Source organism: Humulus lupulus, chromosome 5 (genome assembly GCF_963169125.1).
Source record: "Humulus lupulus chromosome 5, drHumLupu1.1, whole genome shotgun sequence".
NCBI lineage: Eukaryota > Viridiplantae > Streptophyta > Magnoliopsida > Rosales > Cannabaceae > Humulus > Humulus lupulus.
In genome coordinates this window covers 51,708,119-51,719,435 of record NC_084797.1, presented here as the reverse complement: position 1 = coordinate 51,719,435, position 11,317 = coordinate 51,708,119, and the positions used below count along the sequence as shown (strand labels likewise).

Genomic DNA, 11,317 nt, shown 5'->3' with positions numbered 1-11,317 from the left:
CTGCAGCACACAACAAAATTTCCCAGAACCTACTTCACTAAAGCACACAAGTTCTCAAGCTTCCATTATCATCGCTTCACACAATTTTAATCTCAGAACCTACTTCACTATGGATGCATTTTTAAGATATTGAAACTCCTCTAACATTTGTTTAATAATATTAAAAGTATAAGTAAGAGAATATATATGTACCTCTTGCAATTAGTAATCCAAGCTAGCAAAATTACTTCACTTAGCAATCCACTTTGCTATTAAATCCACAACCAACAAAATTAAATTACTAATTGCTAAATAAAATATTACCAAATATCTAACAATATATAACTTATTCTTGTAATTTTAGAAACTTAATTACCTCAAATGTGTGCTTGAAATATAAATTTTGAGGCAAAAAATTCCCTAAAATCTCACTCCAACAAAACCACAACCAACAAAATTAAATTAATTAATATATAAAATATTACTAAACAATTATCACTAAACATCTAAGAATAACTTATACTTGTATTTTTAGAAGCATAATCACCTCAAATGTGAGCTTTAAATAGAAATTTTAAGGCAAAAAACACCCTAAAATCTCACTCCAACAAAACCACAACCTAAAAAATTAAATTAATTAATGAATAAAAGATTACTAAACAAATATCACTAAACATCTAATAATAACTTATTCTTGTAATTTTAGAAACTTAATTACCTCAAATGTGTGTTTGAAATAGAAATGTTTAGCCAAACATCACTATAAAATCTCACTCCAACAAAACCTAAACCTACAAAATTAAAATTAATTAATAAATAAATGATTACTAAAAAAATAAAAAGAAAAATAAATTCCAATGAGCCACTAATTAACCTAAACAATAAATGTGGAATATATAGAGCTTAGACTTATAAACTCTAACAACTAAGTCACTCAAAACTCATTAATCAACAAAAACAACATTTAATATATCTCTAATTTTAAAAACAAAATTAACATAACTATATATAATCAATCTAGCTAGAATGTTAATAAAAAAAATAAAATATATATATACAAATATACATAATTTTCTAATTAAATAATAATAAAAATTAAATAAAATCATAAACATATATACTTGAATCAAATCTATACAATGTGATATGTAAAATTAAAATTATTTTCTACATTGTCAGCAAAGTTATTTTCGTAGAAACACACTCAAAATCTACAAATAATCAAAACTAATCAAGAAAAATCTCACTAAATATCATTTTAACAATGATTTATACTAATAATTTTAAAAACTTACCTCAAATGTGTTCTTGTAATAGAAATTTTGAGTCAAAATCTCAAGTTTCACCTTATATTCCTACTTTAAGAAAATCCTACAAATCCATTGAAAAAACTCATAATCATAAAAAACTAACAAAAAATTGCATATATATTTATCATCATAATAATACTAAACCCATAATTATTTTCAAGAAAATTTACCTTAAAAGCTTGAAAATTGAGGAAATCCCGTAGCTTCAAGCCCTAAAAATAGCAAGAAATATTTTCCTAAAATCTCCTCTGTGTAATCGCAAGAAGAAGAGAAGAGGATAGGGTCGAGTATACTCAATGAGGAGATCCAACGTCTCCCACTGGGAGACGTGCCACATGTCATACGTCTCCCAGTGGGAGACGTTGGATCTCCTCCGTGGACATGTGTTAGACCCTAGTTTTTCAACATCTTCCCATTGTTTTAATGACTTACAATTTTAGTCATTAATAAAAAAATTCAATGTCTCCCAACATAAGATATTAAAAGCCTCTCCTAATTTTTCGTGTCTTACACCAATGGTATAAGGCATTGTAGGGATTCATTGAAAGTAGAATTTGTTGTAGTGAATTTAATTTTTTTTAGTCTATTGTTATTTTAGAGACTTTAGTTTTCTATTTAGAACAAGAGAATTAATGTTTTAAAATTTTTAGTTTATGATTAGCAATGTGATTATTAATTTTGAACTTTATTATTTTAGTGTTTCATGAACAAGGTTTCGATATTTCTTTCAATAATAATTCGATTGTTATCTCAAAATCTGGTATTGAAGTATGTCATACAAAATTTGATGACGGGATGTATATACTTAAGGCAAAAGAGTGATCTGCATACAACTCTAAAATGTTTAAAGTTGCAAACCCAATGTCTTCTAAACGTCAAAATATTGATTTCGACAGTGATATATATCTATGGAATTTGAGATTGAGGCATATTTGTTTGGATATAATTAACAGACTAGCAAAGGAGGGACAATTAAGAGAATTAACTGTTGGTTCTCTTGCAGTCTGTGAATCTTGTCTAGAAGGCATGATTAGCAAAAGGCCTTTCTCTACAAAAGGGTCAGAAGCCATAGAACCACTCCAACTCGTACACATCGATGTGTGTGGACCACTTAATGTGTACGTGAGAGGAGGGCTTTAATATTTTGTCACCTTCATTGACGATTATTCAACAGATGGTTACCTATATTTTATGCAAAAGAAATCTGAACACTACACCAAAAAGAGCATAGGATAACACTAAAATCTAACAGAATTAAAAAAGTATTATGCTTGGTAAAAAAACCACCATAAAAGTGGGTGACTCAAAATTTTGGGCGCCAACATTAATTTGTCACGTTTCTCTCTTATCTATTTAAAACTTTTATATTAAAAAATATTAATAAAGTAAAAATCCCTAAATCTCTTTTTCTTCCTATAAGTGCCTCTCTCCTCTCAGCCGCCCCTTCATCTTTCTCTCTATTTCTCTCAAATCATCTCCTCTCAAGCTCCATGTCTCCCCTATCTTCCTCTCTCACTTCCATGGGAGACCACGACTACACTCATGGCGGCGTGCGGTGGCTCATAACGATGATGTGCGGTGGTTTCCATGGAAGCCGAAGAAGATTGACAGATGGAGCTAGCTCGGTGGTTAGTGCTCTACCCACTGTTCTTGAGAATCCAAGCCCACCCAAATCATCCTTCAATGAGGTACGAGATGATTTTTTTTTAGAAAAAAAATTGGGATTTTATTCAATTTGGATGATGGTTTCTGGGAAATTTTTGAAATGGGTTTGATGGATTTCAACAGTTGATTGAATCATTAATATTAGTGGTTTCTCTAACCACTCCCATTCGGACAGCACTAACTAAGCAGAGGAGATGAGCCAGAGTTCAGAGCAACGTCTCCTAATGTGACTCACTTACTCTCTCTCTTCTGATCTCCTCTCTCCCAAGTTATCCGATAAGCCATGAATTTTGGATAATTATACATATATATATGTGTGTGTGAAGAGAATGTGTTGACTACTTTGAGCAATTCCATTTTCTACTTCTGCTCAAAATGTTTGCCGAATTGCGATGATTAAATTTTTGTCAGATCGTAGCTAAGACCTCTGCTACTACTACTACGGTTGTTCCTGTGGAAGAAGCCATTGCAGAGCTATCTACATTCTCACTCGAGATATTTCCTGTGAACACACTTTTTTTCATTTCTATTCTTGCGGAAAATGATTAATTTTTTTTTTTATATATGTATGTATGTATGTACGGGACATAATTTTGTGCCAGTATCTTCCCATGATTATCACTCCTCCGTTGGTTGGTGCCAGGGAAGAAAAATATATTCATTTCACCATTTGAGCATCTAGGTTACAGTATTGCTTATCTGTATAAAATGACATTGCCTGTAGGGGCAATTTAACTCTCAGTTGCGTGAAATAACTGAAGAAAGGACGAAAGAGATGAGAGATTTGCTACATAATAAGGAAGCTCACCATGATCGCAACATGCACACTCAGTTAAAGAAAGTTATGGATGAGAAGATAAAAGAGATGAAAGATCAACTAATAAGACCTAAAGCATACTTAAATTTTGCACCGCCAGGTAGTAATTCTCATTTAGTAAAGGAGTTGAGAATATGAATTAAAGAGGTTGAACGAGCACTTGGTGAGCATACAAAGGATTCAGAGTTGTCCAGGAGGTATATAATTTTGTTTTATTTTTTAATTGTTTTCTGTAATAGTGAGTTCTAGAGATTCATTTCAATCTAAAACCCGTGATATTGCAGTGCTTTGCAGAAAATGAGACACATGGAAACTTCATTGTCTAAAGCTAGTGCGGTGTACCCTGATTGTTTTTCCATGGCTGGTAAGCTCTGTGCTATGGCTCACACAACCGAAGAGCAAGTTCGATCGCAAAAGAAGCAAGTAGCATATCTTGTCCATATTGCTGCACGAACTACCTCGAAAGGGCTCCATTGTCTTGCTATGTCCCTTATTGCCGAATGCTTTGCTTTGGAGCCAGAAGAGAGGCAGCTTCCCAAGCAACAGAAGCTAAATTTTTTGCATGATCAGAACCTTCATCATTATGTTGTCTTCTCTGATAATATTCTTGCATGTGCAGTGGTTGTTAGCTCCACTGTTTCTGCAGCGACAGTAATTTGAATTCCTACTATTCTTCTATGTTTCCTTTCCCAATAATGCAGATTTTAAGCAATGGTAAAAAAATGTTGCGGCGACTTCTTGGCTTTTATTTCATTCTACACTTGTAACTATTGATTCTGGATTCCATGATATTGTTGGTATGAAATAGATATATCAGACCTTGATCGTTGTTTCTTGTCATAAAATTTTGCAGGAACCAAAGAAAATTGTTTTCCATGTGGTGACTGATTCACTCAATTTCCCTAAAATCTCACTGTGGTTCATCTTGAACCCTCCAGGCAAAGCCACAATCTAAATCCAGAGCATAGACAATTTTGGGTGGTTGTTCACCAAGTATAATAATCCAATATTGAAGCAAGAGTCCAGTGATTCCAGATTTACTTTTCAACTTAACCACCTTCGTTTCTATCTACCCGAGATCTTCCCTGCACTGAATAATGTAGTACACTTTGACCATGATGTGGTGGTGCTATGAGACCTAACTGGGTTGTGGCATCTTGACATGTAAGGACAATAATGATTCATAGTAGAAAAATTTTACAACCTATTTTTCTTGCCTTAGGAACTTCACTTGTTCCTTTTATTCTTTTTATTATAATGATTCTTCATGTTACTTTGTATTTTATATCTTTATTTATCAGATACTGTTTGCTAAAAGGTCTCACTATCAATCAATACCTCATTTCCAGCATAAAACAGATATTAATACTTCCATTCTTACTCATTCTATCGCTCTATTTCCTAATATGCTGCTTGTGTCTCTCAACACCAATATTTCTCATCCAGGGATTGTAGAAAAAAGGCCTCTAAGAAATTTCATTCACTGTATATATATATGTATATATATGTTCATGTTTATGTGTGCTTGTAATTTCTAATTTTATTAGGTTTCTGCTTGTGTAGCACCTCATTACACTGAAACTTTGCTTGATGGGACTAAGTTCAATTCTAGCCATTATAGAGGATTCCTTTCAAGTTTAAGCTTGGCCAAGGTATTAATTATCAACTAGTGTTTGTGGTATTGTATTTTTCTTTTCTTTTAACTTATAAGTATAAAATTGTATTATGTAAACTACTTTATATAATACCGAAAAAGTATTATTATAAAGTATACTATACTTTATAAAGACATGTTAAACATTCAAGTATTCCATGCAAATCTGATTCGTTTTGTTTATGAATGTCCTAAAATTTTGCCTAAAATATAGCTGCTTATTTGAATATTTGTGGAAAGGGATAATGCTGCTTATTTGATACAATGAAAGACCACATTTGGAATCTCTTTGTAAGCTCTTAACAAGCTTTTCTTAAGCTATTTTTGCAGCTGATGTTACTGATTAAGGTTCACTAATTGATTATCATATCTTGTATCAAGAAATACTGCAATAAACTTGGATTCTACCATTATGTAGTTATGTGTAATAAGGATTTAAGTTTGATTTCACTAGTTTGTTAAGTTTTACCATTAGTTATGTGTAATATGGTTCAAATGGGTAGGTTTAATTGTTGTATATCTTTTGCTCTTTTCAATCAACTTACTATCAAATTATGCTCTGTTTTATAGAGTGATAGTAGAAAGACTATATTTTTTGTTACTTTTAAAAGTAGTTATATTAATGAATAATTGTTAACTTATTATACTCTGCATATGGCTTTATTTATAGAATGATAGTAGAAAGACTATCATTTTTTTTACTTTCATTCATATATTTTTTCTTTGTTTTAAATAAGACTACATGCTAACATTTTCTTGTGCAATAGTGACAGCTTATGGTCTTCACCATTATCAGAAAAATTAAGTTGCCTATTTTATATGGTCTCTTTTGTTATTTTTGTTCCCTCTTGAGAAATTAGTTCTTGCTTAATTAATTGCTTTTACAGTATACCATAACACAAAAAGTGACCCAATATATATAATTAAAGGATGTTAACGTGATGCCAATTTATTGTACTTAAATTCTGGATATAATTTTTATGTAATAATAAAGAAGAAGAAAAAACACACTCACACACACACATCACTAGTTTGTTAAGCTTTTCTTAAGATTTTTGGTCTTATTGTGAGAATAATATATATTTTTATACGTAATTATTTTTTTTATACATATATAGAAGAGCTCAACAAATTTGATACACCAGCTTGTTCATTTTCTCTTACATCTAGATTCTAATTAGTGTAGAGCTCAATAAACGTGGCAGTGGCGATGGTGTATTGGAGAATGGCATGGTCGATTTGACGAGTCAGGTACACCTGATGGAGAAGGAAGATGCGGAGAGGTCTGAGAGGTTCGAGAGGGAGAAGAAGGAGTTCGAGGAGAGGGATAAGGCCTGGCTCAAGGCCAAGGAGATGAAAAGGAAGAAGATGGAAGAAGAAGAATAGGAACAACAAAAGAAGGCACTGGATGAAGAGTCTCGGAAATAGCAGGTACTTTCTTCTTGGAGTATTTTGGTTTTAACGGCTGTTTAGTTGCTAGAAAAGAATGAAAAACTAACCAAATTAATATAATTCTGTGTTTTCACTGTTTCTCTTACTCTCTGATTGTTCACTGTTTCACAGTTTACAATTTTGGAAATGTGTCATTAAATATTAGACTGGAAAGAAAACTGAACAAGCACAAGTATTGTTAAAAAATTGAAAAAAAAAAGATGTTGCTTAAATACCAACATGTTCTTGAGATAATGATATAATAGCTTGAAACATTATGGAGTAGATGGTTATTTGAACTATAAGTTATTGTCATTTTTTAATCCCTTTGGATTTTTTTTAATTGTTTGTAGTAATATCCCAATTAAAAAAATACCGTTATGCATAAATCATGCTTCCTATCTTTGAATTGTTATGAATATACTATGTGAAAAATTATTGAAGACTAATCAAAAGATTGTATCAAGTTTTTTGGTCATTGAAAGTAGCTATATATATTTACTGCAAGTCAGGTATTAATTGTTTTTGCTTCAACCACTAATGATGTATGTACTTAACATTCTTAGTATTTTTTAATATTGTGTAAAGAGTTCTTCTCCTTAGTATTTTGTGATTGTGTATTACTGTTGATTGTGTCATAATATATATTTATATGTGGTTTATGCTTTCTTGGTTGCTAATAATTAAATGATTATTTTTTGTATGTCGCAGTAATACACTAGCTTATTTTCTAGTGTGTCCTTTCTAAGTTTTGGCTAATGGGATTTTAGGTCTTTATAGTTGCTCTGGTGGAAAGCCTTTTATTTTGAAATGCTAACATTTTCCTACCTATATTTTAGATTTTTTTTCAAGTGATTTATTAATTTCGATTTGCTATGTTTGGAATTGGCAAGAATGATGATTCAATTAGATGTGTGAAAAGGAGAACAAAAACTCCTTTCATGAACTCAAAACATTTGAGGCATATGAATTTTCTGACTTGTTTACAGTAACATCTATATTAAGTTTCTGGTCTTAGTTGGTCACAAACACTTCCCTGGCATAGCATGTATGTGTTTGTTTGTTTTTTTTTTTTTTTTTTAATTCTTTCCATTTTATTTATGTTACTTCTAGAGATATCCCTTGTTACTCTGGTCCAGTAGCTTTTCTGCTATTATATATATGTTTTGGAATGGTTTTTTTGTATTGGTTTTGGTAATTTTGTAATGGATTGGGCAAGAATGACGAATCAATTAGATGCGTGAAAGGAGAACTCTTTACTGAACTCAACTTTGAGGCAGTTGAATTGTCTGACACATGCCTATCACAACCATCCTCACCATGTAAATGTCTATACATTAGAGCTATAGGGAGTATCTCAAGCATCTTTAGCATAATCTTGAGATCAAGTTGTTATATCAACTTGGATAGAAATGGTCTTACTCTTAATTACTATTAAGCCAAAATATTGAAGAAAAAAATGTAACAAATTTTATTGACTTAATGGATAATTTTTTTATACTTGTAGTTTTATTATTTCATTTTGAAAACTCTAGCTAGCAATTTAGTCTGCCAATTTATTTATCCTTAATGGAGTACTAATTTTTTTAATGTACCAGTCATTTTTTCTCTTTAAAAGTTGTATACCACATTGTGTCATTTTTTATAATGATATAGATTAATAGTTCATATGATCTTGACTAATTATCTTATCTTACAACATTATTATTATAGGGGTTGACAAAGATTCGAAGTTTACGTTTAGGTAAAGCCAAGATCAGCTTATTTAAGATCTAGAGATGTTGCTTGAGGCATATTTTATGTAGCTGGATGGAACACGAAACAAGATATTGTCTATGAGTGCTATTTCGGATCCTAGCAATTTAAACATGATATTTCTGCCAAGTTTTATTTAAAGTACATGGAAGTGTAACAGTAAGTTTCATGTAAGCTGTAATTCAGCAAGCATTTAGCATTTTGTGCTTTATTTTACATGAAATTTTGATTGTTTGTCTACTTCTGGGATGACATGACTATGAGAATTTTAAATCTGAGGGAAGTACAAGTTGGAGCTAACTAAACCCTTAGGTGAATCAACAAATTCGAGGCTTTTATTCTCATTTTAGTTGTTCTGTAACTTTTTTCTGAACTTAAGGGGTTGTCAAATTTAAATTTATATTTGTTTCTTCTCTTTTGGACTAAGTGGAAGATTTACATTCACCATATAAGTCTCTGCCCCCATGGTTTTAAAGAAAGCCAGCAATTTCAAATGGCATGTTGCCAAGTTCTGTTTACAATTTTGTAGAAATCTATTGTATGGATGATAACTGAGTTTTGATTCTCATTTTAGCTGCTTGGCTCGTAAGTTAACTTTGTTACCATCTCTTATTGTGTTTATATAATCTGTAAAATTCATCAATACCCACTTCAATTCATAAATCTCTCTAGCAGAAAGTATCTGTATACCATTGCATATTTCTCTAGGGCTGGATGGAAGATAAGATATTAGACTTAAATGTGCTTAGGATCCGTGTTTTAAGAAAACCCTCGCAAAGCAAGTGACTTTTTTTGTATTGGACCCTTTCTTCATTTGACTGGTGTTGCTATTTCTTTGTCCTGTTTTGATTTCTGATGCACTTGTCACCTATGCGATATCACCACACTTGCACAAAAGAATTGGACTCCACTCGTGGGATCCACCTATTTCATTGTCCTGTTTGTTTTTATTTATTTTTGGAATGATTTATTGGTATTTAGTTGAGTTTGATTGATGCCTTATGTACAATCATTGATAGGAAATGTGCATGTTTGCTATTGTTTTCAAAATTGTGTACCTATTATGGCTCAGTCTACCTATTATGTACTCTCATACTTATTTCTCGTAAAAGAATAGTTGCGGACATTGTTTTTAATTGGCAATTAACAAGTAGCAATGCTTTTAAGTATTTTCCAATATCTTTGAGGGGATTGGCCAATGTTAATTTTTATTTTACCTTCTTACTCTATATCATATCAAGTGTATGGTTGCTTAGTACTTTTTTCTAATACTAAGAGTCTAAGACCTCTACTTTTTGTCTTCAGTACACTCTTGCAATAGATATTTGGAGCATAGGATGTATTTGTTGAAATGCTTACAGGAAAACCATTGTTTCATTGGGAAAATGTGATACACCAATTGGATCTCATGACTGATTTGCTTGGCACACCATCCTCCCCAGCCGAATCCACTGGAAGGGTTCGTTTTTATTCTTTCTATCCATCCTAGTCTCTCATCCATAGCAAAGATAATCAAGATTCATGAGATAAAATATTTAAGTAGCTTTTCCCTGAATTATGTTGCTTTAAACACTATATTCATCATGCTTAAATACTTGATTTTTAGCTTTTGCATTTCATTTTATGGCTTGTTTCTTAAATTTAATATTCTCAAATTTTGTGCATGAGTTAGGCTAGGGGCCCAAGATAATTTGGGCCAAGTGTCCACCGTAAATTTGGACCAACAATTAGTTTTACTTTTCACAAGGCCTTGATTGTAGATATATATATATATATGAGCCTCTCAGGCTTTCTCGAAATTATCATTTTTATTAGTATTTGTAGTTTTGCCACTAAAACAATATTTGATATATTTATGTTCGATATTAAGTAAAATTAATAAATAAATATAAAATTTTAACTGGAATTGGTTACATTGGAGCTCTAGAAGCTCTCAAGATATTTATTATATTCTTAGTTTTGTAAATTGTTAAAGCTCCATTGATAACATCTAGATAATATTTCGTGTGCTTGTGCTTGATTATTTGTATTTCTAAACACTGCCGACCTAGTGTTTTTCACACTCAATTTTTTTTTATAAATGTTTACATTATTAAGTCTTCTAGAGTATCCAATGGAGTTCTATTCCAAGATAAGAACTCATATGGTTCTTTCCTATCATTATCTTCTAGTACTTTTATACTAACATATGCTCTCCCGTGTCAGGTTGGATTTGTTGTTGTGTTTGTAATGAGGCATAGAGGCCAGGTTGGAGGGGGCAGAAGTCAGTTACAGCATGTTGTGAATGTAATTGCTCTAAATATGGTATGTCGTCACTTTTGGATGATCAAATTTTAAATCTCTGTTTACTATCAAAACTTGAAAGCTGAGAGCCTGTTCTGCCATATTGAATCTTCTCCAGTTATCTGACCTGAATCTGAATGATTCATTTAACATAGTTTGTCTATATATTATTTGTTTCTCACTTTTTCTCCAGCTTGGTTAATGACCATAAGAATATACTTCATAGGTTATTGGCTGAGGGAGCTTTTAGAGTTTCATTTTGGGTCTGAGACTGTAATGCCTGTACAGTACAAAGTCACCATTAGTAAGTATAGCACATACTTTAATCTTAGCACTAGACCTTATATATATAATTTAGTTAGATCAGTTAGTTTAGTTAAGTTATTGAGAGTAATTTTGAGCTTAGTATTGGACCTTATATGC

General features: G+C 31.6%; 1 non-coding gene and 2 pseudogenes across 1 annotated transcript; all 3 read left to right on the top strand.

The window, feature by feature from the left end:
• The first annotated feature begins 2,698 nt into the window (after nucleotides 1-2,698).
• LOC133834823 (probable galacturonosyltransferase 6) lies at nucleotides 2,699-5,327 on the top strand (annotated as a pseudogene).
• Nucleotides 5,328-7,739: 2,412 nt separating this feature from the next.
• Nucleotides 7,740-7,844, top strand: LOC133780810 (small nucleolar RNA Z266). The gene has a single exon (XR_009869626.1). It is a non-coding gene; the product is annotated as a small nucleolar RNA Z266 (small nucleolar RNA).
• A 220-nt stretch (nucleotides 7,845-8,064) lies between these two features.
• Nucleotides 8,065-8,161, top strand: LOC133780812 (small nucleolar RNA Z266; annotated as a pseudogene).
• The last annotated feature ends 3,156 nt before the right edge of the window (nucleotides 8,162-11,317 follow it).